Source organism: Arctopsyche grandis, chromosome 7 (assembly GCF_051622035.1).
Source record: "Arctopsyche grandis isolate Sample6627 chromosome 7, ASM5162203v2, whole genome shotgun sequence".
NCBI lineage: Eukaryota > Metazoa > Arthropoda > Insecta > Trichoptera > Hydropsychidae > Arctopsyche > Arctopsyche grandis.
The window spans coordinates 6,157,462-6,168,931 of NC_135361.1; the positions used below are offsets into that span (position 1 = coordinate 6,157,462).

Here is an 11,470-nt window from a genome sequence, read left to right on the forward strand (position 1 = left end):
CTAGCGAAGTAGAGGCCGCGCTAAAAACTGCAAAGAACGGTAAAACTCCAGGGGAAGATAATATTCCCATTGACTTACTAAAATGTGGCGGCTCCCCCCTAAATAATATCTTAGCTAGGCTTTTCAGCAAATGCATCCAGAACCAAGCTATACCAGAAGGATGGAATAACGCAACTATCATCTTAATACACAAAAAAAGTGATAAAAGCGATATCAAGAACTACCGACCCATTAGTTTACTTTCAGCGGTCTACAAGCTCTTCACGAAGGTTATTACAGAAAGGCTGAAGAATATCCTCGACGAGAACCAACCTATAGAACAGGCAGGATTTAGGGCGAATTTCAGCACAATGGACCACCTCCAAGTAGTTGGCGAACTAATCGAACGTGCCAACGAATATCAACGGCCATTGTGCCTAGGTTTCGTCGATTATGATAAAGCCTTCGATACAGTTAGCCACAATGCAGTACTTAACGCTCTACAAACACAGGGAGTACCGGAACCCTATGTGGGGCTGTTAGCTGCAATATATAAGAATGCCACAGCTTCGGTTAAAATTTTTTCAGGTACAGATAGATTTAGCATAGGAAAAGGAGTAAGACGAGGAGATACAATCTCGCCCAAGTTATTCAATGCGGTGCTTGAGGGAGTTTTCAGGAACTTGGAATGGGACAAAGCCGGAGTAAGCATCAACGGTCGCTTCTTGAGTCACCTTCGGTTCGCAGACGATATAGTTTTAATAGCTCGTGATTCAGCTGACCTACTTAACAGACTAACACAGCTGGACAGGGAAAGTAGAAAAGTAGGATTAAAAATTAACGTAGATAAGACCAAACTAATGTTCAATAGTTATTGCATGCCTGATAGCATCCCATTAGATGATAAACCAGTAGAAGTAGTAAATAATTATTTATATTTAGGTCAATTAATTGACATGTCTGGTAGTAAAGATGAAGAGATAAAGAGACGTATGAAATTAGGATGGAGTGCATTTGGACGGATGAATGCTGTTTTTAAATCAAAAATTCCACTCTGCCTGAAGAAAAAGATCTTTGATCAATGCGTTTTGCCAGTGCAAAACTAGGAAAGACAGAAAGCGGAACACGTGGGTGAGAAGTATGACAACGGTAGTGGACATAGTGGATAGAGTGAAGAGATTGAAATGGCAATGGGTGGGTCACGTAGCTAGGAGGATGGACGAAAGGTGGACAAAAGAAGTGCTTGAATGGTACCCGAGAGAATGCAAAAGGGTAAAAGGAAGACCGCAAGGAAGATGGGTGAACAAAATTAGGAAAATATGCGGGGTGAGATGGATGAGTGTTGCGCAAAACGGGTGGAAGCGTTTTGGAGAGGCCTTCATCCAGCAGTGGATGGCGAGTGGCTGTAAATGATGATATATATATAAATATATATATATATATATATATATATATATATATATATATATATATATATATATATATATATATATATATATATATATATACGTATATATATATATATATATATATATATATATATATATATATATATATATATATATATATAATGTATATCCATATATAATGTACCAGAGAATACTGTATGTACTTGCAGGATACCTGCTGCTGCCGGTTCGTGCTGGATATGTATGAACAGACCTTTATCCGTAACTGCAGGTTCGATTATATCTGCATTGCTTGAAGAAGACCTAGTTTGTTTTTATGATAAAACTGCTGGACTTAATTCCACTATGTCACTAGAGGTTTTGATAAATTTGTCAGTTTTAGTCAATTTCGATGAACTCGCAAATTGACTATTTTTTCGCTCTCGGGATTCTGCTTCCCCGAACTTCTGAAAACTACTCATATTAAAAAATATGTGTATCGCGAAAGATTTCCTAACTACACAATGGTCCACTTCATGTTACTTTAACTTAAGCAATGAGTTAATTTTTTTATTAATTAATTAATTATAACCAATCGCGATTCGATTCCAGAGCGTGACAAAATCAAATGGCGAAAAGTTAAGTTTAGTTGTAAAAAAAGAGTTATGTTGATGTATGTATTTTGGTCGAGTTCTATGATTTATTAAAGGAAAGATGTTGAACTTATATTGAAAAAAAAGGCGACTTGTATCCCATTGTACAATAAAACCGACATGCTTTTGACTTTTATGAAAGTATGTAATTAAATAATTTTGGTCGGAGATTTCAATGTTATTCAAGAAAATAGTACTAATTTGTTTTATTGTTATAACACTAGAAAATTACATATGTAAGTACATACATATATGTACAATAGTAAGACAGAATCCTCAGCTATTTCTTTATTTATTTAATAGGAAAATCTACAGTTTCTTTTTTTCAAATTTACAAGATTGTTAACAAAATATAATAATTATAATATAAAAAAACCATTATAGAATTTTCACAAATAGGTGAAAGAAAAAAGAAAAATTTAAACATTAAGAAGCAAGAAATAAGAATAACAATAAAGTAATATAATTACAAAAAGCAGAAAATAAAAATGACAATACATTAAAAATAATAAAAATGTAATAACGATAATAAAGTAGTACAAAATAAAATAATACTACAATATAAAATAAAAAAAATATATAAAAAAAATATAGAATCGCAGTTATCAATTACAACAATGTTAATCATCAAAAAAAAAATGCGAAGGAATTATTCTAGCTTGGTTCGAATTAATAAATAATAATATAGTAAATGGATCAGTCGGTCAATACCGAACAGATCAACCTCATTCAGCTCCCTGTTAAACATACGATACACACGCTGTAGATAAGAATATTTTTGGGAATTGGTATTGAAGGAATTAAGTGAGAAGAGTGAAACGTGTCTAGAATGTCTAACTGGGATCCTGAAATCAACCTTACTCAGTAAATCAGAACAATCAATGAAACCATTTAGCTGAGCATGAGCTTAAAAAATAATGTAGCATCAATGAGTCGTCGCCTGACAGAAAGATTGTCGAACGTTAGGATTTTTAAAATATCGGGAAAAGTAGAATGGGTGTATGCAGGAAAAAGATAGCGTAAGGATTTATTCAATTTAAGTTGGACTTTTTCAATACAATTAATATGGGATAAATAAAAAGGTGACCAGATAATTGAGGCAAATTCAAGGTGAGACCTTACAAAGGAAAAATAAAGTAATTTAAGTATATAAGGATCATTAAAGGGTTTTGTTGAGCGGAGTAGGAATCCAAGAGATTTAAATGCTTTGTTCGTTATGAAGGAAATATGTTCAAAGAAGTTGAGTTTGTTATTAAGTATTACACCAAGATCCTTAATAGAAGATGATGTGTTTAGGATTGAGTGGTATAATTAGTAGTTATAGGTGACAATAGAATTATTTCTAGTGAAATTTAAAATATAGCATTTATCTAGATTAAGAAAAAGGTCATTATTCAAACGATATATAGAAAATCTATCCAGATATTCCTGAAGCTTATGACAATCATCTATAGTGTATATAGGTTTATAAATGTTTGTATCATCAGCATACAGGAGTATAGAAGAATGTTTGAAAATGTTTGAAATATCGTTAATATAGAGTAAAAATAATAAGGGACCTAAATGCGATCCTTGTGGGACTCTGGAAGGAATATGTCTAAGAGAGGATTTAAAATCATTAAGAGTTATGATTTGATGACGGTTTAAAATGTAAGAAGAGATCCAACGAAAAAGATCCTTTGAAGGACAGAGCGCCGAGATCGAACGAGTATCCCGAACCGGGGTCGAGTAATGGTCCGTACGCACCAAACCAACGACGATTTTGGGCCAACTTTTAAAACCAGTAGCGTACAAAATATCGAAATAAAAATTAAATTAAAAAATTGAAATTAAATATCAAAATTAAGCTAAAGAGCGAGATTGAGCTAAAATTAGATCATCGTTGATGTTTTAAATTACAACAATGTTTTGAATTACGATGATACGCATTACAACCAGAGAAATATTATAATTTCTCTGATTACGAGCGAAAAAAACCTTGTTATTGTTTCTTATAAGCCGTCACGATATACTACTGTGTTTCCCCCTTCGGAAATATTTAACCAACGACGATTTTGGGCCAACTTTTAAAACCAGTAGCGTACAAAATATCGAAATAAAAATTAAATTAAAAAATTGAAATTAAATATCAAAATTAAGCTAACGAGCGAGATTGAGCAAAAATTAGATCATCGTTGATGTTTTGAATTACAACAATGTTTTGAATTACGACGATACGCATTACAACCAGAGAAATATTATAATTACGAGTGAAAAAAACCTTGTTATTGTTTCTTATAAGTCGTCACGATACACTAATGTGTTTCGCCGTCGATGAAATATTTAACAAAAAAAATGTCGGTGATTTGTCAAAGGGTTTTTTTTTCTTTCGTCGAAATAAAATTAATAATCACACATTATCCGATAAATTTTACCTCTGAGATGGATTTAATTATTTGATTTATTTCGACGAGAGAAACAGTTGAAGACATTATCCGATAAAATTTACCTCTGAAATGATTTAATTAATTGATTTATTTCGACGAGAGAAACAATTGAAGACTAAAAAAATTTCATTTGATAAACCGACAACGTGCCGGGTTGGGACCATCGCTCGGTCACCCATTCTAACACATGATATATGCTCAGTAACTGCGCATTACGGGGAAGTAAAAATAATAATTCTTTGATTTTTTTTTCGATCTTAGTACGTATCTTCGTAAGTCAAAACATCTTCGACAAACAACAGTCGAGGATTACCTGTATGTGATTGTTGATGATCTAATTTTAGGTCAATCTCGAAAATTTATTTAAATTGGGCATGTTCTGTTTTAACTTTCAATATTTTATTTTAAATTTAATATATTGATTATAATTTTATTTTGATATTTGAATTTAATTTTAATATAATAATAATATTTTTAATTTTGATATTTAATTTCAATTTTTAAATTGAATTTTTATTTCGATATTTTGTACGCTACTGGTTTTATCCTGCTGGTTAAAACGTTGGACCAAAATCGTCGTTGGTTTGGTCCGTACGCAGCATAAGACCCCAGTATTTTTTAATCAAAATACAGATTTTATCAATACAAATGGGTTCAATATATATCTTATTAATCATTTTAAACATCAACATAAAAAAGTTTTAGTCCTATAGAATGTTTTTGACTATTTTTGGATTAAAAAATAACAACGAGTATCAACACGCAAACGCGCATAGGTAAGGCCAACAGGCGACTGCACGACTGCAGCCACGCGCCGAAAGCGACGAAAACAATAGCTTCTGAAAATATAGCTGTCTCTTTCTCTCGCATTGATTCATCGATCAACAAGAATGTGCAAGCGAACAGTGAAAAACATTACGTGTCGCTACCGCCTTTAAATCATACTTTGGAACGTAGAAATGTATAAATGTATTTTTTTACGATGAACCCCTTTTCTAAATCATACAAAATCTATTAAAATAAATTTCTTGTAGTTCATTCTAGGAATACAAGAAATATAGAGTGTATAGCTTTTAAAACTACATAGTTATTACTAAAAACGTAAAAATTGGGGCACTTGCATAACCCATTTTAGTGAGGGAGGGTTAATATCATACGGCCGTGTCAAAGATAAAACATTAAATAAATAGAATACTAATAGAAAAGCCTTTTCGGTGTTCTATCCGGTGTCATTTCCATCGCTTATTCAATTGACTGCAAATTTGCACTCATTTTATTTCGACGCGCCCAATTTTTGTTCTGTTTTGTTATTTTGTGCAATAGCATTAAAACCGGTGTTTTGTTTTGCGGAAAGGCTATTTTTCCACTTCATCCATAGTCAATATGTACGTACATAAATATATGTAATGCATAATTATGTATTCGTTTCGAGACTGTAAATAGAGTTTATACTGTTACAAAATTGTTACTAAACTATTGTATGCATGTGTGTGTGTGTGTTTGGGTTTTCCATGAGATTTTCGCTCAATAAAAGATCCATTTTCGTCGAAGCGAACGCTTCTTTTCTTGTTTTTCTTTTTTATCCATCGTCGTCCTAATTTCGGCGTATCTCGGTTTACATGTGCTGTTTTTCCCAAAAATTCGACGTATAAATTCAATTAAAAGCGGTTCCGCAAATTTGTGCGAGTAAAAAATTAAGGAGAAAAACTCGAAAACACAAGCCTCCAAAAATGCAAGTAAACAAATTTCTTATTCCGTGTCATTACCATAATTGTACGGCGAGTTGATTTTTATCGAAAAGATCAAATACAGGATAAGCTCTTTCGCGTCTAGAAAACAACTAACAACAGATGGTACACGTGTCGTTTTTTTATCTAACGTGAAAATTCAATAAGAAAATATTTTCAGGCAAGATTTGGTCGTCGTCGGTCCACACCGATTATTCTATTGTACCATTTTTTTCCTATCGCTAAATTCCCCATATCGGATGTATTTTTTTTTTCACGTTGAGTTTAAGCTTTGTAAGTTTTTGTATCTAGGTTAAGCTAAAACGACAGTTAGTCAATTTATTTTTTGGTGATGGTGTTGTTGAACCTGAAATATCTGAAAATTTACCTATACGAATATGTTAATTCGTTATTTTTATCTCATGAAGGGGTATTTTATAACACAATTAAATTAGCTAGATAGCTAAAATTATATAAATAAATTCAAGTTTTTCTTGCGTAAATTTATCAAATATCAATTTGTAAGATATTAATATTGTTTGGTCATTTATATAGTAAATGTTTTTCATTCATTCGAAACTATATGTATCAGTGGCGGGCGGTGACTTTTCAAACAAGGGATGCTGTCCCTTGTTTGAAAAAAAAACCGACCAATTTATTTTTTTAAATTTTATTTTATTCTTCGTTCCTTTTTACAAAATTCATCGATAGAATTTTTTATAAAAAATTCAAGAAATTTTAAATTTTCGATATCTCGAAATCGATTGGTTGTATTTACTGAAAGAGTTTCTAAAATTTCAGAATAGTGAAGTTTATACGTTGTTTTCACATCTTCTTCACATTCAGCATATTTTCTTTTTCTATTAAAATTTTTAGTTATTACTTTGTTCCACAATGAATCAAAATCGTTTGTTTTGTTATCTAAATATTTTACAAATTTTTTAATTTCACTTACGCAATACGATATGTCAAAGGTTTTTTTTCAAATAAAAAATTTCAAATAAAAAATCTGCCGAATTAAATATTGCAGAAAATAAATGCAAATTGAAATTGAATTCAAACTCTTTTAAATAACGATGAAGGACTTCAGCATTTATGACAGCATCAGTATCCCATTCGTCTTCATCATTAATTATTTGATTAAATATTTCCATTAATTCTGTTTGATATTCTAATATCATATTTAAAATTTTGCTATTGTAGTTCCATCGTGTAGGGGCAGCAGTGGGAAATCGTTTTTTTATTTGACAATCGAGAAGGGAAATTCTTCTTGAAGACTTACAAAAAAAAGTTGAAAATGACAACATACGGCTGAAAAAACGTTTGCATCCGGATATATGTTTAACAGATTGCGACAAAACTAAATTCAATCTGTGAGCGTAACAATGGACAAATAAAGAATTAGGACAAATATCTCGAATTTTTCGTTGCACTCCATTATGCTCCCCGGACATTACAGCATTACGCTCCATCATACGTTTGTGCAATTAATTTGTCCAAACAACCAAATTCTTCCAAGGTCTCACGTATGTGCTGAAAAAGAGCATTAGCTGTTCTATTGGGACTAACATCGACAAATCCAACAAATCTCTCCTGAATTTCATTGTTTTCATCTACATATCTAAAAATAGTAGATAGCTGAGCTTTGCGACTGATATCTGTAGATTCGTCCACAATTATGGAAATAAATTTTGATGCACGTATTTCAGTTTTAATCTCATCTAGCAAGACTTTTGATATTGCGGATACCAAGTCATTTTGTATATGGTTCGATAATCCAGTAAACACCGTAGATTTATCTAAATGAGTTTTCAATTTTATGTCTGATTCACTCAACAGATACAGCAATTCAATATAATTCCCTCTATTTTCCGATTCCTGGTGTTCAAAATGTCCTCGTAAAGGTTGTTCTTGTTTTGCTAAAAAACAGATCGCGCTTATTAATTTCGACAAAATGTATCTATTTGCAGTAACTTCTTTGTTGTGCATTTCAATATTTGCTTTAAATTGAGCACTTAAAAAATTTTCTATACGAGGTCCCTTTCCAAATTTTTTAAATTGAGCAGCAGAACAAATGTGAGCTTGAGAACATTCATGTCTCTTGCGCGATTTACTTAAATTGTTTAGGTCAGAAAATCCATATTTACTCCAGACATTCACTTCTTGAGAAAATAAAATACATGGCCAACAGAATAATTTCGTTAAGTGAGCACATCCACAAATCCATGAAATTTTTTCGTATGTTTCTGTGTTAAAATACCTTTTAAATGTTTTTGTTTTAGACTGAATATTTAATATTGGTGTGGGTTTGGGGCTCTTAACAATAATCTCCTTTTCATTAAATGGGAGAGAAGCAAATCTTCTTTTCAGCACATTTTCAATTAAACAATTGCAATTATTATTGATCTCGACGACAAGTCCACTCTCATTGTTATTTTCGATATCCATATTAAAGGCAATAATGAAAACTCGTAAGTAGTGGAACAGTAAAATAAAAATAAAGTTAGACGAAACTAATTTAAATGAAAACTAAATTCAAAAGTAAAAAATAACCAACTTATAGTATAAATGATTAACTTCGTCTAAATAAATGAATCGGCTAGCTTTTTGATAAATAACTTGGGGCGTAGCGTGCGGAAATATCGATCAACAGCGGCTTCCAAGTGAAACTCAATAGATAAGCAAACAGAGAAACCGAATCCACCGTAGAGGTTAAACAAGTGTCAACGCGTCCGCGCGAATAAGACAGCCTCATAGTGCGCATGCGCAAATGGGATCGGTCTCGACTCCGAATCCATGACGCGCGCGCACTTCAGTCGCGCGCGCGTCTACACCCGTCACTCGCCTGTGGCCGGCCGGCCGCCCGCCTATGCGAATCCTTAATAAAAATTATCAAAAGATCCTATATAATGCATCATGTAACAAAAAACACGTGATATGTGAAATATATATATATATATACTCATATACTACATCATAATCACGTACATCACTAAGAATACATCGAAGCGAAATTCAAATATTTATTAAAAATACTCTTGGCTTTTTAAAGTTATAGGGGATGCACCGCATCCACCGCATCCATGGACCGCACGCCACTGATATGTATGTACATAAAATAAAACGAAATGTAAATAAGTTGAAAAATAAGATTTTTACAAAAAAAATACAGAACAAGTTAAATAATCCGTGAAAAAAGGCGCCCCCCCCCCATATTGTCTGCGGGCGCGGTAGCTACGCCACTGGTACATGCTATTTTTGTTTGCATTTTATCACCGGTATGATCAAAGAGCTACTGCAGCCTAATTCATCTCTGCAGCCCCCCACTGGGAATTCTCACGAGCCGCTACTCCAATATTGGCATATTATTTTGAATGAATGAACTAATGGCGGAAATCAAAGACTATCTGTATATTTATGTAATCTTAGAATTATGTTTTTAAATACATAAAAAATTGATTGATTTCACACATAAATTTTTATCATTTCAATTAGTCATTTAATTTTATCTTTAATTATCAATGTATGTACGTAAGTGACTTTGACCCCGCCTCGCTTATGATTCACCCAACATTATTTCAACTATATCATTTATTTATTTATTTCAAATTAAATTTATACCATGATGACTTTATAGGTTGCATGAAAGTGCTACTATGGCCGGAAACAAGTAAACAAGATGAATTAAATATAGTAATAATAATAATACAATGACACAAATAAGAAAAAAAATAAAACAATAATGCAAGATCAAAAATTGATCCTCTAGAATGAAAGTACTACTTCCGGTTGAAGTGAAAATATTTCAAAAATACTAAAGTATAAAATTTATAATTTCTATTACATGTAAAAAAAAATCAGGCTGGTTCGATTAGCGGCTTGGGGGATAATTAAATTCAGAAACTTAAATAAAATTGAGACAATATATAAAAAGTATATATCAAAAAGAACAACTAAAATATAGTAAATACAACATGTAAAATGTACTAAAGTATATAAAATAAATGTAAAATAAAAAAATTAAAATAAAATTTAAATAATATATTTATGTTTCAGATTTCAATAATAATTATAATACCGCCCTAAATAACAGTCTTAGTGGATTATCATGTAATGATGTAATGCAATGATGATTAAGATTTCAATCAAAATTATGATCCCGGCTTAACTTAATGTAATTAAATATATTGTATTACTTAAAGCCTTGGGTCGCCTTTATATCAGTTCATACGTAAATATATTATTAAAGCATGCAATAAAGATATTAAACATACCTGGCATATTGTTATAAGTAGTGGCCGGACCCACAGCGCGCCGTTTATTGTTTAATTGTTGTAAATGAAAACCGCCCCGATTCCTGGAAAAAGCACGCTCTCTATCCGCGCTCTAAGGGGTGCTTTTCTAGGACAAAAATTCAAACTACAAAGCGAGAGAACAAAAAAGAGGTTTACATTAGAAATGGACAATAGGGCGCAGGGTTATAACTAGATTCGTGGTGTGATTCTTAGTTTCCTGTCAGGATCCGAAAAGTGCCAGTTACTTTACTGTCTTTACTCACATTTTTTACAATGTTCTTGTAATTTATCACTTGCGTAATGGGATTGTTACGAAACAACCTTTCAATACCGGGGCAATCACTCAATTACAAATGTATGTACATAGATAAGGCTATATATGTATCTACAGTAGCAGTCCAGTGGCTAGCTCGGAATTTCGGTTCCTCGTGCAAATTCACTAAAATTTAAGACCCGGCCACCCCTCCCCCTTCATGTGATTTTTAAAAATATGAGATGAAATAATTTAAATTGTTTGTTGATACATACATATTTACAAAGTACTGTTAGTATAATAATTCAACAAAAAAATAATTTAACTTAGGTCACCAATTTTAAAACTCATGTTTCTCGATTTAAGGCTTGCAAAGTTTTGTAGTTATGGATATACATATGTACGAGTATATTAATTAGATTTTCAAGTCGAGACATTTTGTAGTACTGTAAATTTTCGGTTTGTGTTTGAGTCGGATGCTTTACGTAAATAGCCTATTAGTTATTATTTTGGTTTTTTCGTCAAATGTAATAAATTATTTTTAATGTCATTTGGTTTCATTCGTTCAAAAATATAATTCTATTTATTCATATATATTTTCGTCCCATTAGAAAATGGTACGACCAAAATCAACAGTTTGGAATCACTTTAAAAAAAATAATTAAGAATCCGGAACAAGTAAGAAGTTTGCAGCTGTATGTATGTAGATATTATGAAACGAAATATAACTTTCTAAATGCTACAAAAAT

General features: G+C 31.9%; 1 protein-coding gene across 1 annotated transcript in view; it reads left to right on the plus strand.

Annotated features, from left to right (window-relative positions):
- The window catches only part of ATPsynD (ATP synthase, subunit D), a 121,045-nt gene that overhangs the window by 60,150 nt on the left and 49,425 nt on the right, over positions 1 to 11,470 (plus strand). The gene's annotated exons all lie outside the window — the stretch shown is intronic.